At 42.9% G+C, this 19871-nt stretch overlaps 1 pseudogene; it reads right to left on the reverse strand.

Annotated features, from left to right (window-relative positions):
• Positions 1-19172: 19172 nt before the first annotated feature.
• On the reverse strand, positions 19173-19595 carry LOC119532571 (annotated as a pseudogene).
• Positions 19596-19871: the final 276 nt, after the last annotated feature.

Consider the following 19871-nt stretch of genomic DNA (forward strand, 5'->3'; position numbering starts at 1 on the left):
TAATCTTAATGATATGGGAATGCTTAGGAATGACTATGGTTTGTTAATTTTCTTGGGGTATGGTAACATGTTGGAAGCAATGTAGTTATTTTAGGTTATTGGTTTTTCTTATTCCTTTTTGTTTTGTTTAAAATTTTTTTGATTAAAGTATATATATATATATGTAAAGAAGCTGTGACCAGAACTGTTGGCTTATGAGTCACACCAGACTTAGTGACTCCACAGCAGCAAAAGTGAATGCCAAATGTGCTTCGTGTACTGACCCATTTTCTGGCTAAATTCTATTAGGGTGTCTGAGTGATGGAACAAGATTACATTAAAAATCCTAGCTGCAAAAAATGTATTTGCAACACCATCCTGAGAAACTGGGGGAAAATGTGGAAATATTAAACTTTCCTACCTGGGGAATTACTGATATTCTCATAAACATTGAGGACTGTCAACTTAGTAGGCCAAACCCTCGATCTTGGGGCTTGCCATTATGAAGCTTGTTACTGCAAAGGAGAGGCTAAGCCTACTTATAATTTTATTTTGCGTAAGAGTCACCTCAAGAAAACCTCTTTGTTGCTCAGATGTGGTCTCTCTCTCTCTCTCTCTCTCTCTCTCAGCCCACTCGGCAGATTAACTCACTGCCCTCCCCCTCTACATGGGACATTAAATCTCCCTGGCAATGAGGGACGTGATTCCCAGGGATGAACCTGAACCCAGCATTGTGGGATTGAGAAAATCTTGACCAAGAGGGGAAGTGAAATGAAACAAAATAAAGTTTCAGTGGCTGAGAGATTTTAAATGGAGTCGAAAGGCACTCTGCAGGGCATACTTATGTACTATATAGATATCCCTTTTTAGTTTTTAGTATATTGGAATAGTTAGAAGGAAATAACTGAAACTGTAGAACTGCAAACCAGTTGCCTTGATTCTTGAAGATGATTGTATAACTATGGAGCTTACATGGTGTGACTGTGTGATTGTGAAAACCTTGTGGCTCACACTCCCTTTATCCAGTGTATGGACAGATGAATAGAAAAATGGGGACAAAAATAAAATGAAAAATAGGGTGGGATGGGGAGGGATGGAATGCTTTGGGTGTTCTTTTTACTTTTATTTTTATTCTTATTTTTATTCTTTTTGGAGTAAGGAAAATGTTCAAAAATTGATTGTGGTGATTAATGCATGTTCTAGTTTGCTAATGCTGCAGAATGCAAAACACCAGAGATGGATAAGCTTTTATAAAACGGGGGTTTATTTCACTACACAATTACAGTCTTAAGGCCACAAAGCATCCAAGGTAACACCTCAGCAGTCGGGTACCTTAACCGGAGGACGGCCAGTGGTGTCCGGAAAACCTCTGTTAGCTAGGAAGGCAGCTGGCGTCTGCTCCAAAGCTCCGGCCTCAAAACGGCTTTCTCCCAGGACATTCCTTTCTAGCAAGCTTGCTTCTCTTCAAAACATCACTCCCAGCTGCACTCTCTTTCTTCCCCCGAGTCAGCTCATTTATATAGCCCCACCGATAAGGGCCCACCCTGAATGGGCGGGGCCACGCCTCCATGAGAACATCTCTTCAGAATCATTGCCCACAGCTGGGTGGGGCACATTCCAAGCAAATCCAACCATCACCAAAACGCCTGCCCCACACAAGACCACAAAGATAATGGCATTTGGGGGACACAATACACTCAAACCGGCACATTCCACCCCCTGGAACCTAAAATGACATTATCTTTCCAAATACAAAATACATTCATTTCATCACAATATCACAAAAACTTAAATCATTTCAGTAACAAAAGTTAAGTATAAATCCCATCAAAATCAGTTTAGGCTTGGTCAGTCCTAAGGCATAATTCCCCTCTAGCTGTGGATCTGTGAACCTAGAACAAGTTATGTGCTTCCAATATACAAAGGAGAGACATTCATAGGATGAACATTTCCATTGCCATAAGGAGAAACAGTAAGGAAAACAGGGTTAACAGGAGCAAAACAGTTCCTAAAACCCGCAGGACAAACTCCATTAGATTTCAAAGTCTGAGAGTCATTAACAGAACGATGTTGCATCCATGGGGCTTGAGAGAGCAGGAGTCTAACCCTTCCTAAGGGCCTTTGTGGCAGCCCTTTTCTCTCCAAATGCTTGGGTGAGTGCTCCAACATTTCCACACACTGGGGAGACCACCTTCTCGGCCCCACCCTCCTCAAACATCGGGGCAGCTCCCGGATTCCCTTCCATCTGCGGGACACACGCTCAACCCCTTCAGAACAGTGGGGTGGCAGCCAGGCTCTCCCCAATTTCCTGGAAATGTGCTCCACCCTCTTTGGGACCTGAGGTGGCAAAACTCTTCCAGAGCATTGAGGCGGAAAGCCCGCCCTAGACCTCCAGGGCAAACTCACCCTTTCCATGCATGTGGGCTCCTCCGCTCTCCCAGCCCAAGACCTCCTGACTCCAGACCTCAACCTCCATGGCTCTGTCTTTGAAGAGATTTTTCCTTTAATTTTTTTCCTTGTCTGTCTCCTCCATCCAGACCGGCAATGGCTCTGTCTATAAAGATCTTGCAAAAATTCTGTTGGCTTTGCATGAAGCACACAGGGGTCGAAGCCATTAGACAATAGGACCTTCCACAAATCCTTTCTAGATAACTCCTTTTCCAATCTTGGCTTGTACTGAAATGGCGGCTGGGTTCCATGTTTGGTTCCATTTTCACGTTGGGCTGTAGCTTCTGGGATTCCACCCCCTGGAAGCCTGTAATTTTCCAAGCCATCAACTTCTGGTTTCTTTGAACCCAAGAGTTCAGTTCTAAGTTTATCTCTCTCTGCTCGCATTTTACTATAAGCTGCAAGGAGAAGCCAGGATATGTCCTCCACACGTAGTCTGGAGATCTCCTCAGCTAAGTATTCCAGGTTGTTGCTTCCAGAGTCTTCCTTCCATCTGACACCAGGACTCAATTTTGCCAAATTTTGTGCCACTTTAAAACAAGGATCACCTTTCTTCCAGTTTGCAACAACACATTCATCATTTCTGCTCAAGTCCTCATCAGAAGTATCTTTAGAGTCCATAATTCCACAAACAGTCTCTTTAAAGCAGTTTTGCCCTTTTCTATCAAGCTCCTCACAACTCTTCCAGAAACTCCCCCTTATCCATTTAAAAAGCTGTTCCAACATGTTTGGTATTTGCAAACTCAGCAGCAAAAGCACCCCACTTCTCTGGTACCAAAATCTGTTCTAGTTTGCTAATGCTGCAGAATGCAAAACACCAGAGATGGATAAGCTTTTATAAAACGGGGGTTTATTTCACTGCACAATTACAGTCTTAAGGCCACAAAGCATCCAAGGTAACACCTCAGCAGTCGGGTACCTTAACCGGAGGACGGCCAGTGGTGTCCGGAAAACCTCTGTTAGCTAGGAAGGCAGCTGGCGTCTGCTCCAAAGCTCCGGCCTCAAAACGGCTTTCTCCCAGGACATTCCTTTCTAGCAAGCTTGCTTCTCTTCAAAACATTACTCCCAGCTGCACTCTCTTTCCTCTTTCCTCTTTGAGTCAGCTCATTTATATAGCCCTGAATGGGCGGGGCCACGCCTCCATGAGAACATCTCATCAGAATCATTGCCCACAGCTGGGTGGGGCACATTCCAAGCAAATCCAACCATCACCAAAACGCCTGCCCCACACAAGACCACAAAGATAATGGCATTTGGGGGACACAATACACTCAAACCGGCACAATGCACAACTATATGATGGTACTGTGAACAGTTGATTGTATATTGTGGATGATTGTATCATATGTGAATATATCTCAGTAAAAGAATTAAAAAGAAAACCCTAGCTGTAAGGGAGTCTGGTTTTTAGCTCTCTTGGAATAGGAGGAAATTAGGACAGGTGCTGAAAGAGTCAATCAACTCTATTGCCATAATATATACACTAGCCTGGACATAGAGAGAGCTGTGGAAAGTTAACCTGGGAAAGATAGACACCCAAATTAAAAAGAAACAGGCAAAGGAACAGATAGGTAACTTAAAAAAAGAGAACCAACAGATCAATAAAAATGAATGCTGTTCAACCTCATTACAGTCAAAGAACTACAGCTGAAAGCACCAATGACAAACCTGGTATGTCAAGGAGGTGGGGGAAGAGGCACTCTCACACAACTTTAAATTCCAACAACCTTTCTAAACAGCAGAGGAAACCCACTGACAGCATTCCTTCTGCACAGTGGCTGCCAAGGTTTACAAAAGGTTCATCCAAGGAAGTTTATCAGAGTTTGCTTACAATTGCAAAGTATTGCAAACAATCTATATGCTGAAAAAAAAAGAGGACTGAGTAACAATATGATGGTAAATCTACCCTGCAAAATGCCATACAACCTTTGAAAAGATGGCATCATGTGGTAGTTATATGCACAGGCTTTGGAACCATACCACCCATGTTTGAATTCTGATTCCAAGACTTAATAGCTGTGTGATCTTGGAACTTAATTTTTTGATGCCTCAGTTTTTTCTATTTGTAAAACAGGGAGAATAGCAGCACCCACATGGCTAGAATTATATGAGAATCAAGCGAATTAATAGGTCTTCTTCTTAGCTCTCAGTTCTATTAGATATTATTGCATTTTTCGATGAAGATAGATGACCATAACATGACATTTTGAGTGAAATATTAAAGGTCCAAAGATCAAGTGCCGTATGATTTGATTTCATATAAAAAGAAGTATTCATATGAGCACACACAGACAAACGATAGAGACAATAACATATTATTCCAGAATGTGTTCAAGATAGTAACAGAGGTCCTCTTTGAATGTAATTTCAGGTGAGTTTACTTTATTTGTACTGCCCTATATTTGTATGTGCTGTGTATTGTTAAAAATAAAAATCTGTTAAGAAAAACTATTATAAAACCAAATGACCAAGGTTTAAATTCCCTCCTTTTATTATTTGGACTAAGTAAGACACAGCCCACTGCTGGCAGACAGGGCCCAAGGTCCTTGAGGAGGATCTGGGGGTGTCAGCCAGGCTTGGAAACTCAGTGAACCACACCAGGGAGCTTGGGCCTCTTCTCAGGAGTCAGGCATCAGCTCAGATCACCATGGCAACCACAACTGGAAAGCTAAAAAAGTAGTTGTGAGGCAAGCAAGTGCCTTTCTTTATCATCAGCAGCATAAAAATAAGAAGCATTTAATTTTTATATATATATTTTTGATGGAGATCCTCTCTCCTCTGTCGCCAAGGTCCTGGAGCAAGAAGCTCATGCATTCAAATCCTTGCACTACGGGTCCAAACAAGAAGTGAATTATTTGGCATGTGATCTCTGGACAGTCCTCTTGTGCAGGTTTTTCCAGTTCTTTTTGGAGATTATTGTTTAATAAACATGTTGGGTTTATTAAGCCAAATGAATGGCACCATCTTCAAAATAGGATTAGCAAATCGTTGAGTGCTTTGGAGACTCGATGAGAGGGGATCCCTACTTTCAAGTATGACTAGTGATGATTTAGCTCCCATCTGACCCCCATTCATTGGTAACTGGACTCTTCTAGCAAGATGTCTTCATTCCAGGAAAGTTGTCATCATTAGAAATGATTTCTTTTGAGCCCCAAAATCTACCTTTCTAGAACTTCCACCAGTTGATTCTAATTCTAGATCAGAATCAACCCTAACAAAGTCTAATCCTTATCCCACTTTGGAGCCCTTCAAATAGATAAAGGTCACTGTTACAGCTCATTTAGGGAAGCAGTATTTATTTATTGCCTATGGTAGGGTATTTCAGGGGTTCTTAGCTACAAGGACCTAAGTGTGTAAAGATGAACATGCCCCTCCCCTTTAGTCTGTTTGAAACACTGAAAGTTTCTCTTCCCTGCCCCCATAACATTTTCCTTTTGATCTAGTTATGCTTCAAAGATCAGGACAAATGTTTGCTTCTGAGGTTTCCTGGTTCTCTTCAGAATGTTGCCTTCCCTTGATATGCTGCTCCTTTCTCCCTGTGGCAGGAGGGTTTGTTTTCATATCTGTCTCCTCCGTTGGACTGACAGTCACCTAGGTAGGCAGGAGGGCTCTGTCCATCTCTGATTCTGAACCTATCTTATTCTGGGACTCGATAAATGTTTCTCAAATGTGCGATGTGGTTGGTTGAGGACAGAGAGAGAAAACCGCCTATTTCTGTTAGTGCAGCCTCAGGTGACGTTTGTTTCTGGGTCTGTTAGTTCTTAGTGAACTTGTGCTTCAGCTGCTGACAGACAAGCTGCCCCTTTTTTATCAAGTGAGACATCACGGAGCTTTGAGAGCTCCAGCCAGGACCACAGAGGATCCTCTTAAAGGTTTTCTTTTCAGTGCAATATTTTTGAATCCTGATGCTCTCATCCGGCTTGGTCTTGAGCTGTTAAAAGTAGAGCAACCAGATGATTCTGGAGGTGGAATGAAGTCATAGCTCCCCAGAATTGCCTACAAAGTCCCACAGCTGAGACCCAAAGGTGCTAAGGACCTCATGTCCCAAGTTCCGAGAACTTCTAGTAGGTGGCCCCACTCTGCAAGGCTTTTTGGCAGACACTATTAGAGAATTTGCCCTATGCCCCTTGCCCCAACTCTCTCCAGATCCAAGAGGGCTGGTGCAAGAGGAGAGAAATAGCCTCTTAAGGGGGTGGGGGAGAGTACATTATTGGTGAAGAAAAACCATTCCTTTTGCTCTCCTCCCCAAAATAAGGGCTGGAGGGCCCCAAATCTTCTACGTGCCTGAACCATCTACTCTCTGCTAGCTTGGGGTTTAATGGTCATCTGTGGTCTGCAAATTTCTGATGCTACTAAAATTATGCTCCAGGGACTGGAGAAAGATGATCCCAGCAGCAGCCCCAGCAAAGCTGCCTGCACTTCTGCCACTGGCTTGTAGGACCATCTGAATGTCCTGTGGGTCTAGTGGAGTCCCAGAAGGGGTAGCTGTCTTACTGGTGTCTCCAAAAGGGAGTTGCCTACTGGGACAGGGTATCCTGCAGCTTCCTCAGGATGCTGAGGGAGGTAGGAAAAGGACAAGCCCAGCAAGATTTTCAGTGGGGGAGGATTATGTAAAGAGGAGGCTCTGAAGACTACTTCCCCTCCCAAGAATCTGCAAATATGGTCCTGGGAGTCCATTTTAAGCCCAGTCACACAGAGGGGACTAATATCCAGTCAGGATTAGGCAGAGAAACAGAAGAAGCCAATGAAAAGGGGCTGGCGGCTAGGGAGGTAGGCAGGTGGACACTTGGGTCTACTTTCTGTGTCCTCTTGCTCCAACACCGCAACAGTAGGACTGGAGTAAGAGATGGAGAGAGTATGTGAGAGCTGCAGGGCTGCAGTTTAGCCTGCCCTGGGGGAGAGCTATGGGTCAAATACGAATTTGAAGAGTTAAAATGAAGAGCGGGTCTTTAAGAACTGGAGTTATTCTATTCTAATAATTGAGTGACCAAAAAGTGATGGAACTAGGTTGGGATATTACCAGATGCCCTTCTTTCCAGCAGGGAGGGGTTGGAAGAGCAGAAACTTTTGGGCAGAGCAATTACTGGGGAAAAGAAGCATTCCGTGTTTATACCTCTAATGAATTGGGATTACCAGTAAACCCGTTTTGGGGGTTTATGTGTAAAGATTTGATGAGTCCCAGACTTGTGCTACCCTGGAGGCTGCTGGGAGTCTGGGTCATCTTCCTATGAAAGTCTTGAAGGGCAAGTTTTATATTTAGAAATTCACCAGGAAGTCACCTGGGCTGGTGAATAATGAGTAAAGAGAGAGCTCATTGTAGGTGTGTTGGAGCAATTGGTGGAAGAGGCAGGTGTGCCAATTTGGATGTATTATGTCCCCCAAAATGCCATTATCTTTGATTCAATTTTGTGGGGGCAGATGTATTAGTGTTGATTAGGTTGGAACATATTGATTGAGTGTTTCCGTGGAGATGTGACTCCATCAACTATGGGCAGGACCTTTGATTGGATAATTTCCATGGAGTTGTTACCCTGCCCATTCGGGGTGGGTGTTGATTGGATCACTGGAGTTGTATAAAGGAGCTCACAGATGGAAGGACCTCAGAGCAACTGAGAGTGACATTCTGAAAAGCAGATGCAGCTAAGAGAGGACAAAACACCCCAAAAGCAACACTTTGGAGAATGCCATTTTGAAACACATCCTGGGAGCAAGCAGACACCAGTCACGTGCCTTCTCAGCTAACAGAGGTTTTCCGGATGCCAGTGGCCTTTCTCCAGTGAAGATACCCTTTGTTGATGCCTTACTGTGGACACCTTATGGCCTTAAGACTGTAATTGTGAAACCAAATAAACCCCTTTTATAAAAGCCAGTCCATTTCTGGTGTGTTGCAAAAGGGCACTGTTAGCAAACTGGAACAGTGGGCTCTTGTAGGCCTGCAAAGAGTGGGGTCCTTTTCCTGACTAAAGGGAGGGATCTATCATGAGGATAAGAGCAAGTCACCCAGGCTAACCAGCTCTCAATGAGGCATGTCTTTTGGACCAGTAATGAATTGGAAGAATTTAGGAGTGCAAGAAAGTCGAAAGCTCATTTGTTCTTTTGCATCCATGCATCCATGCGTCCATCCATTGTGTCTCCCTCCTTGTATTCCTTTGTACAGTTTATAATAAATGCATAAGTATTTGTTTAATTTTGTTTATTATCCACCTCCTCCACTAGACCATAAGCTCCTGAAATCACAGTCCTGTCTGTTGGGCTCACTGTACTATCTCCATTAGTTGCCCATGCTGGGCATATGGCAAGCACTCAATCCATATTTACTAAACGACTGAATAAATGAATACTCAATGGTAATCATTAAGATAATGTTCTTTAAATTGCTAGTTTTATTATAAGCTAAACGTCCTTGTCTCACTAGATTGTAATCCAAAATAAGATCACGTTTCCTTTTTAGTATCCACAGTATCGCTACTGTAGAAGTTCCCGACCCAGGGCTCTTCTGAGTTGTCAGATGGGCTCTCCCAGCTGTGCTCAGGAGTGGTTCCCTCTGTCCTCCAGCTTCCCGTGATGTGCCCACATTGCTGCCGTAGCTCCGGCAACCCTGAGGTGCCTCTCCAGTGGGCATGGCTGCAGGGGCTGCTGTCCCCATGTGTTACCCCTATTCTGGCTCTAGGGGAGCATGAACTGCTCTCTCCTTTTGCACTTCCATCTCTAGTCTGGGCCAAGCTCTTCCTCTAATTCCCAGTAGCACATTAGAAATCCAGAAACCACACAGAATAACTGCAAACCTCCACTAGAGCAGCAACACACAGAGCCCAGGACCCAGGCCTCTCCTCAGAGGGTCCTCCCGGCCACTTCCCTCTCTACCTCAGGGCCCGCGCCCATGCCGCACTGGGGATGCCCCAGCCATCTCCATCCCTCAGGGTCCAAGACAAACTTCCTCTAGCACCTAAAGAGAAGAGGTGGGTTTTTACCTCACCTTCACCTGAAACCTGTAGCTGTGTGGAAAATCACACCCAATTTCCCTTATTAAATGTAGTAGTCTGGGACATCAGCATTCAGGTTATGCCACTGAAGACAGGGGTTCCCTGGGGGTGGCAGGGGGGAACTAATACGAGTGGGGGAATTTTCCCAAACCAAAATATGGTCTTCTTGGAAGTAAATTCAAGCCTTTTCTCTTAGGAGGCAGAAACCATTTGCAACATCAAAACTTTTTGCATCTGCTTTCAGCCAGAACACCCATTACATTATTATTGCAATCATTGTCTTTTGCAAGACAATCCTCATTTGGACATCACATTCTGATACCTTTGTTAGAAATCCAGTCACTACTTCACACTTTATCTCATATTTGCTTATTATTTATTTAACAAATATTGAACATTGTTTACAAACTCCCTGTTTTCACAGAGTTTATATTCTAGCACAGGGATTAGCAAATCTTTTCTGTTAAGAGGCCAGACAGTACATATTTTAGGCTTAGGTGAACCATATGGTCTCTGCCATTGTAGCCCTAAAGCAGCCACAGATAATAAAGGACTGAGTGAGCTGTGTTCCGATAAAACTTTATTTACAAAACAGGTGGCTGGCCTGGGGGCTGTGGTTTGCTGATCCCTGTCCTGGAGGAAAAAACAGATGTATAATATGGAGGGTATGATTAATGCTAGGAATAAAAATAAGGCATGGTGAGTAGCAGGGGACAGATCATGTAGGAATTTATGCTGAGTGAGATTGGAAATATTTGGAAAGTTTGAACAGGGAAATGGTCGGATTTGGCTCCCAGAAGATGTGGCTATTGTGTGGAGCACACCATAGAAAGGATGGAAACTTGGAGACCATTTAGGAGGTTCCTGAAGTGGTCCTAATAAGATGGGCTGGTGGTTGGTACCAGGTTGGTAATGGTGAGATGGTAAGAAGTGGTTGGAATTAGAAGGTAGAATTGCAATAGGCTTTACTGATGGCCCAGATATAAGGTGTAAGAGAAAGAGGGAAGTTGAAGGATGACTCTAAGATTTTAGCCTGAACATTTGGAAGAGTGGTTTTTCATCTACTGAGATGGGCAAGACAGAAGGAGGAACAGGCTTTGGACAGAAGACCCAGAGTGCAAGTTGGAACATTGCTAAGTTTGAGATGCTTATCAGACATCAAAGTAAAGATGTTGAGTAGGCCATGGATAGAGAAGTCTGAGTTTAAGGGGAGTGGTCTGGTGTTAGAAAGTGGAGAGCCATCAGCATATGGATAGTCCTTGAAGTCTGGATGAGAAGAGGTAGGGAGTGAGAATTGATGCAGAAGAGAGGTCCAAGGATAGAGCGATGGGTTTGGAGGTCAGGAGGTGGAGCCACACCAGTGCAGGAGATTCCAAGGAGGAGTGCGGGGAGGTAGGAGAGAGCCGAAGGAGAGAGGGGTCAGGGTGAGAGTGTGATCCGTGTGTCCAGTGCTGCTGCAGGGGTGACCAGGATGAGGACCAAGACTGTCCTGCATCTCAAGCCCTGCATTCTGGGCTTTCTGTGATTCCAGGCTAGAGCTCAGCCAGAGAGCTCTTGGTGTTTCCTCTTGAAAGAGCATTTCATTTCCCTCTGTGGTTCCCTGCTGCTGCTTGCAGAGAACTCCCAGGCCATCACTATTTCCTGATCCTTTTATTGCCAGACAAGTTGCATTTTCTTCATGACTTGGCAACTTGGCAGGGAAACTACCTCCCAAATTGCTCATAATCCTTGGGTAAACTGCTCCTTTTGTATTGCAAAAGGGAGCCGGCAGAGTCAGAGAATGATTTCTGGAATGAAGAGGAGAATCTCTTGACAAAAAAAGAGGCACATCTTATATCCCCCCTCCCTGTTCCCTGAGGCAGGATGAAATCTCTTGCCAATACAGCAATTTTCCTCTTAAAGGGTAAACATGCAGCTACCCCTGGGAGGTGAAGAAAGTATTCTGGCTTGCACATGGAGGCAAACATAACAGAGCTGGTCTTTCATTAGTGGATAAGGGTGTGTGTGTAGTGGGGTGATGAGAGCTGGGGAGGAGAGTGGGCAGAGGTGAGAGATTGGCCATACGGCTCAGGAAGACTGGCCAAAGGAGAAAGACCTATGCAGAAACAGTGATGGGCTTTTTTATGCATCACCTCGAGTGTCTTTGACCCTGAAGTAACCCAGTGTTGAAGGGTGTAGATCCAGGAAATTGGTTCTCTACTTCTCTATCCTCCTTTGCCATAGCAAAGATGACACCCAGCACTAGTGCTTGCATCTGCTGTTCAGTTTGGATGTTTGGCATGATGAACTGAGGTTTGAAAGCAACACTCCAGCTGTTCCCTCCATACCCACCTGTTCCGGTTTGCTAATGCTGCTGTTATGCAAAATACCAGAAATGAGTTGGCTTTTATAAAGGAGATTTATTGGGTTACAAGTTTATAGTTCTAAGGCCATAAAAGTGTCCATACTAAGGCATCAACAAGAGGATACCTTCACTGAAGAATGGACAATGGCATCTGGAAAAACCTCTGTCAGCTGGGAAGGCACGTGGCTGGTGTCTGCTGGTCCTTTGCTCCCATGTTGTGTTTAAAAATGGCTTTCTCCAAAATGTCTCTGGGCTTCTCTTCTTTACTCCTCTCTCTCAGCTCCTGTGCATCCTTGCTTCTTTCTTCCAGGGCTTTTCCCTCTAAGCATCTGGGGGTCCTTTTGTAGCTTCTCTAGGGCAAACCTTGGGCTTCATCTCTTAGCTTAGCATCCACAAACATCCTTCTGTCTGCATCTCCAAGCATCTCCAAGCATCAGCATCTGTGTGGGCTCCTGAGCTCTCTTAAATACTCCAGTGAATTAATCAAGATCCACCCTGAATGGGCAGGGCCCACATCTCCATGGAAATAATTTAATCAAAGGTCTCACCTACAGTTGATTGAGTCACATCTCCATGGAAACACTTAATCAAAAGTTCTACCCAACATGGCTCTTCTGGGGCCCATAACAGTTCCAAACTGACACACCACCCTTACTGAATTGTCTTGAAATCTCCTTGGCAGAACTAACTTTCTTTAGTTCCTTGCTAAGCAGTGTCTTCAGCAGGCTTCTGTTTTGACATGGAATCATGCACTTGGCACCTCCTGTTAACAGTCTTCTGGGATTATTGAATAGTTGCCTTTTTTGGCTTCAAACTCATGGTTGGTAGATGACCAGCTGTCCCCGAAAAGAGCTGGGATCCAAGGCATCCATGGGCCCTCTTGATGGTTTGGGTCCCAAGCCAAGGAATATACAGGTCCACCCTGTGTTTAATGCAGCTCAGGCCATATAATGTCCTTCCAATTAGTGAGATGCCCAAAAGATGGATTGATTTTAAGAGTTATTCAGTGCTTCTTTTTTGTTACCAGGCTTTATCAACTCCAGAATATAGCACTTGTTTATTGTCCTGGGTACTGGTCGCAAATCACACACGCAAAATAGGCAGGGGAGAAAGAGGAATGTAGGTGGCAGAAAATGTACTATTTTAACATCTGCTACTGGAATTCTTCCAAGGAAGGAAACCATTTTAGGAAAATACCTTGTCAAGACATTTGGGGATGAAAGGGAGAACAGTAAAGACTTGAAGGAGTCAAGAAAACCAGGGGAATTTCAAAACTGCTGTGCATAAGAGATCAAGCTTGGGAAGAATGAGAAGAGAGAGAGGAGCTGGAGAGGTGGCCAGAGGCCAGCGAGGAGCCCCTGCTGGTGAAGAGGTCAAAGGAATTTTATGCACAGAGATGATGAATGTGCAACTGAAATAACCCCATTTTCTGAAATCTCAGAAATAAATACTTTCTACGAGTCATGTGTGTATGTGTGTGTCAGAGTTAGTGCAAATTTACGTGTGTGTGTGTGCACGTGGTACATGTGTATGCCTGTGAGTGTGTGCATGTGTATGTGTGCATGTGTGTATGCATGTGTTTGTGTTTTAGTTTGCTAATGCTGCCGGAATGCAAAATACCAGAGGTGGATTGGCTTTTATAAAAGGGGGTTTATTTGGTTACACAGTTACAGTCTTAAGGCCATAAAGGGTCCAAGGTAACACATCAGCAATAGGGTACCTTCACTGGAGGATGGCCAATGGCGTCCGGAAAACCTCTGTTAGCTGGGAAGGCACGTGGCTGACATCTGCTCCATGTTCTGGTTTCAGAATGGCTTTCTCCCAGGATGTTCCTTTTTAGGCCACAGCTCCTCTTCAGAATGTCACTCTCGGTTGCTCTTGGGGCATTTGTCCTCTCTTAGCTTCTCTGAAGCAAGAGTCTGCTTTTAATGGCCGCCTTCAAACTGTCTCTCACCTGTGGCTTCTGTGCATTCTTCAAAGTGTCCCTCTTGGCTGTAGCTCCGCTTCAGAACATCACTCACAGCTGCAGCTGCACTGAGTTCCCTCTGTCTGTCAGCTCATTTATATGGCTTCAGTGACTCAACTTAGACCCACCCCAAATGGGCGGAGCAACACCTGGAAATTATCCAATCAGAGTCATCACCCACAGCTGGGTGGGGCACATTCCAAAGAAACACTCAAAGAATTACAGTCTAATCAACACTGATAACGTCTGCCCACACAGGATTACATCAAAGATAATGGCGTTTGGGGGACATAATACATTCAAACTGGCACAGTTTGTGTGTGGTTTGTATAGATGGAAGAAACTGAGATTCCTTTCAAATTTGCTGCAGTGCAGAACAGGGGTTGGATGATGACATAATCCAGAAACTGAGCTAATTTGGCAGAGGTCTACCCCTGGCAGTAAGGTGTAAATACCCAGAAGGATGGTTGAGATGAAATGGAAGTTCCAGCCAATTTTATCCAGATTGGTGAGTCCAGTGATGTTGAGTTCTGGAGGCTTCATCACGTCCTGATATATATGAAGACTCAAGGCTAATAGAGTTATAATCTGACCATAACTGCCCTCTGCTCTCCAATGTAGCAAATAATCTGGATTGTTCCTCTCCCTTTATATTCCTCTCTAGTTGCCATCTATATGACAGCTTTCCATCTCCTCCTTTAACAAAAGCACTTTAACTTAATTTTAGCATATACAATTATTAGTAGCGAGGGTATAACTTTTTGCAATATGATTTTCTTTCAGGGCATTAAAAATGGAATTCAATAAAAGCAACTTGGTTTGCATAAAACTTTCAGGACATCTGTTGCTTAGATGAATTATACTTTCATGCAAGGTTCTGAATGGCCAAAAAACAAAACAGGACAATAGTCTTTCACTGGAAGCCTTAAATGACTCTGCAGAAGTGAATTAAGCTTATAATATGACAGGTACCCTTTGGAGTGAGTCAACACTACCCCTTCCCTAATCTACTGTAGTATTACTGCATCATTAGCATGGGTCAGTTGCTGAGCTTGAGTCATCAAATGCTAATCAGATAAGAAATTTATTAGCAAAGACTCATATAAATTGTGCAAATATAAATGCAGAGCAAAAATAAATGCTCTGCAAATTTAAAATGCACAGTGAAGCTATCACAGCTATTTAGGATGCAATAAAAGTCCATTTTAATAAGTATCACAGTTTACCTGTAGCCCATTAAATGCATTTTAGAGATAGGCAAAGTGAAAAGTGTAATCTGGTTTTAAGCTTTTTCCACTAATATAAATGACCCAAATGAAGTATTTAGGCATGCTTGCACTGCTAAAAAAAACAGAGAACTTTACCAAACTCTTATGTGACTAGTATGCCTTATGGACTTGGCTGTGTTAGGAGTGAATCATGCAACATGAGTGAAAATTCCTCTGCAAGCTCTGAAGGCCAAACAGACCTCCCTCAGCATTGCTTCTTGCTAACTTTCTGATCATGGGCAAACCACTAAACTTCTCTGAGCTTCAGATTCCTTATGTGTAAAACGAAGCTAATTAACCTTGTGAGTATTGTTATCAGGCTAAATTATACCTGCAAAATACTTAGCTCAAGCCTGACATATATTAAGAATCAATGTCAATAAATGATAACCATAATTATAAGCTTGAAGTAACTCCACACTACTATTTTTAGAGTCAGCAGTGGTATTTTTCTTAACCATTTGGGATGGCAATTTTAAATAAATAAATTATGCTCTTCCTACCAGTTAAGCTGGATTTTATTTGTTATAAGAACATACTATGACAAGGGAAAAGATATTTAAAAAAGATTCACTCATAATCCTCATATCCTAATGAAACAGCTGTTTTCCTCTTTTTGGATTCCCTTTCAGTCCTTGCCTGTATGTAGACAGATTTGGAAATCACTGTAATCAGTGTACATAGCATTGTTCGTTATTCTGCATTTTCATAAAATATACTCTAAATAGCCTTTTGTTTTGATATGGTCTCCATAATTGTAATTTTTAGTGGCCTATAACATTCAGTTGAGTTGGACCATAATTTGACATTTGCTACTTTTAGTCACTTTGATTGTTTCCAGTTTTTCTATACATTGCAGAGATGAATAGCTTTTATAGACATCAAGGGATTATACATTTGGAAAACCGGAAGAAGTGGGTCCTTTGGTGTGGGACTGGGGGCAGGGCTCTGTAGCTGAGGTGTTTGGGGAGGAGGATCGGGGTTCCCATGAGCTTCTAGAGAAGCAACAGCCATGGGAGAGGGGTCCCAAAGGAGAGGACACTGGTACTGGCTACACAAGGCTAAATTGGGCTTTATGGAGAGAGGCAGAGAGGATCTCGAGGTTTCCTTCCAAACTGACCTGCTTAGTTCACCAGGGAAGGAAAGGACATGGGAAATAGGGGCAGAAGCCCTTTCTAGCAAGGGACAAAGAAGGGAGTCAGCACTTCTGGATGCAGCCTCTGCTTCTGCTACTTTATAACTGTGATCAGATTTAATCCTATGAAGTACTATTAATCCTATATATTCAGTAGTATCCCATTAAAACAGATGGGGAAACCCAGGCATAGAGAGGTTGAGCCAATTGCCAAGGTCAATGGGTGGGGCCTCTGTCCAGCTCCTCAGGACTTTCCTGAACTGAGAGCTGCAGAACTCTAAGGGGCAGTCATATGGGAGCCTCTGGGAGTGATGTTAATAGTCCTTAGACCAGTAAAGGGCCAGTTCTGCATAATCATTAAAAGCAAAGCTTGCCTTTCCTGATGGGTAAATTGAGACAAGAATAAACAGAGATAAGAGAGCCATCCATATTTCAGAAGAAGCTGACTGGAATCTCAGGAGTGTTTCACTTGAGTACCACCCCTCTAAGAACATAGCAACCAGATTTGTGCATGTAAAACAGTTCCACCTTTCAGGATCTTTGAAATGCCTGGAAGATATGACACGACATGGACACTTTAGCCGTTAGAGGTAAGAGAAGCCATCTTTGCTGCCATTCTCAAACAATGACCGAGCCAACCAAATTGTTTTGACCAGAACTATTTGGGCCCTGCATTGCTTTAGCTAATATGAAATATTATGAAAATGTATAAGTTAATTGAAATAATTGAAAGATAGTGAATTTTGGCCTATCATATTGGCAAATATATGTATATATTTATATAGTCTATATCATTTTATATATTATATTCAAATTAAGTAATATGTGTAATATTTATGAATTTATAAATATATGTTTATATTTATATATTATGTGCATGTCTTAAAATATTATGACAGTTCTTAGAAACTCATCATGAAAAACATGTAAATCGGAATCTAAATAGGTGTTTGCTAGGATGCTTATTAAAGAGCTTTTTTTTTTTTACTCAGATGTCAAGATTTAATACAATTAATAATTCTTACAGCTTCATCAAGGACACTGTGCCAGTTTGGATATATTATGTCCCCCCAAAAGCCATGTTCTTCAATTCAATCTTGTGGGGGCAGATTTATTAGTCTTTTGATTAGGGTTGAACTTTTCCCTTGAGTGTTTCCATAGAGATGTGACTCACCCAACTGTGGGTGACACTTTTGACAGATTATTTCCATGGAGGTGTGGCCCTGCCCATTCAGGGTGGGTCTTGATTAGTTCACTGGAGTACTTAAGAGACTAAGAGCTGACACAGACCCCAGATGCTTGCTGATGCTTGGAGATGCTTGGAGGTGCAGACAGAAAGATGTTTGGAGACGCTAAGAGATGAAGCCCAGAGACATTTTGGAGAAAGCCATTTTGAAACACAACCTGGGAGCAAAGAACCAGCAGATGCCAGCCACGTGCCTTCCCAGCTGACAGGTGTTCCGGATGCCATCGGCCATTCTTCAGTGAAGGTATCATCTTGTTGATGCCTTAGTTTGGACACTTTTATGGCCTTAGAACTGTAATTATGTAACCTAACAAATCTCTTTTATAAAAGCCAATCCATTTCTGGTATTTTGCGTAACGGCAGCATTAGCAAACCAGAACAGACACTTCTAATTGGAACAAATAGTAATTCTGGAGACTTAAAGAGGAAGCTGTTTGATTTGTTTTCATAGTCTGATCCCAGTATCAGTTGCCACAGTACCAAATTCTTGTAGTAATTTCTAGAGAAACAAGCTGACTTGCCATCTCTATATACTTGTTCACCTGACTGAGCTTAATAGTAACAGCTAACCTTAACTGAAGACACACTATGTGTCAAACACCACTAGGCTGTTCATAATAATTTTCTCATTAAATCTTCTACAAATATCCCTGGGGTAGACAGGTTCTATTATTGCCCATACCTTACAGTTGAGAACACTTAAGGCTCCAAAAAGAGAAGTTGCACAAGGGAAAAAGGACAGATTATTTCCTCTAAACACTGATCAAGAATATTGGTAACTCAGGAACCATGTTATTTCAGAAAGAGCAAGAACTTATGAAAATAAGAATACTTTATTTTTACTTTTACCTTAGCCAGCAGTTGACATAAAACTATCACGACTTTTAAAGCCAACAGTGTTTTTTAACCCAGCTTTTTCCTTGGATCATAAATTCATATACAGCCAACAACTGCTCCAAAGGAAAAAAAAAATTGTGAAGAAAACAGGCCTACTTCCCTTCAGAAAAATCAAAGCTAGAATATAGCGTTCTCTGTGTTTCCCCCAACACAGCCTCTGTACAAGCAGCTTCCCCTGTGACGGCTCAGGGACGGACAGACGCTCTCCTTCCAAACCAACCCCATTAAAGAGCACGAGTTGCTTATGAGCAAGCCCAGGGTTTGGATTGGCTGTTCTGCAGGAGGGAGACACTTCAAAGTGTTCAGACTTACAATGTCTGACCTCTGAAGGAAAAAAATTTTAATTTGGGGTAACAAAATGAGTGCTTCAGGACCACTTACTCCAAATTCACATTCTGCCAGACAGTCCAAGTCAGCCCCGTCATCTTCCGGTGGAACTGCTTTCCGCAGCGAACTTCTTCTCTGTCTCCTGGGTTAGGCCCAATGGTGCCAAGGCCCTTTCCCAGTCACTACCACTCATCCTTTCTTTATGACTTTCAGACACCATACTGGTCTGGTTTAATTTTTCCTTTTGCATCTAAGTAATACTGCTGTTTTCCCCAAACTTGTTTTATGTGTTCTAGCCCGGTTTCAAAACTATAAACACACTAAATGAAAACATGAAATACAAAAATAATGCAGGAGCCGAATACTACGCAGTAGTGCAGTTTATAATCCAATCATCCCACCTCCACCTTTCCTTACATGGTCCCCAGGGTCCAAGAGTCAAGTTTGAAATGGCAACAAAACCAAGACCAAGCTGTGTCGTTCTAGCCATAGGCAGCCCATGTGTTTTCTGGAAGAGGGTTTCTGCCCCAGCCCCTCTGCTGGGAATGTTGGTCCCCAAGCTGCAGTGAAGTTTGGAGATTAATTTTGAAAGCCATGTTTTATCTGGGTATCATCGAGAATCTGTTGCAGCACCTTATCTTCAAACTGCCCTTCCAGGCTTGGGATCAGAGCCTTGGACTCCTTGGCAGTCTCTGGGGCAAAGGTTGGCCAAACAGGCCAACTTGAACTTAGAAAGCTTTTTCTGGAGCAACAAATTATGGACATAGGCAATGTTCTTTTTGTTTTCCAACCAATTGAAATGGACCGTATAGTTCAAAGTTTTCATGAAGACCTCTGAGAGTTCCTGTTCACCCTCTGCACTCTCGTTCTGCTGCTTTTGATGCTCCAGAAGCATGTGAACTCTGAATCGAGAAGTGTCTCAGCTGTTCCAAACTTCTTGGGGAAGATGAGCTGCCAGATGTCCTCCTCCACGTTGCAGGTCTGCAGATCGCTGCCGCCCATCAAGGACCTGCCCCCACAGGGCTTTTATAATAGTGAAAATTTGGAAATTCCTTAAATGTCCAATGATAGCAGAACGGGTAAAGAAATTATGCACATCTTATAGTATGGAATTGATTTATTTTTAAATCATGCTTGCAAATAATATTTAATGACATGGAAAACTGCTCATGATGTAATATTCAGTTTTTAAAAAGTGGTATATAGAGTAGTATTTACAAAATGGTTCCAGTTTTTCAAAGAAAATAAAAAGGATTCATTTTAAATCAACTGGAAATG

Source organism: Choloepus didactylus, chromosome 4 (genome assembly GCF_015220235.1).
Source record: "Choloepus didactylus isolate mChoDid1 chromosome 4, mChoDid1.pri, whole genome shotgun sequence".
NCBI classification, from domain to species: Eukaryota; Metazoa; Chordata; class Mammalia; order Pilosa; family Megalonychidae; genus Choloepus; species Choloepus didactylus.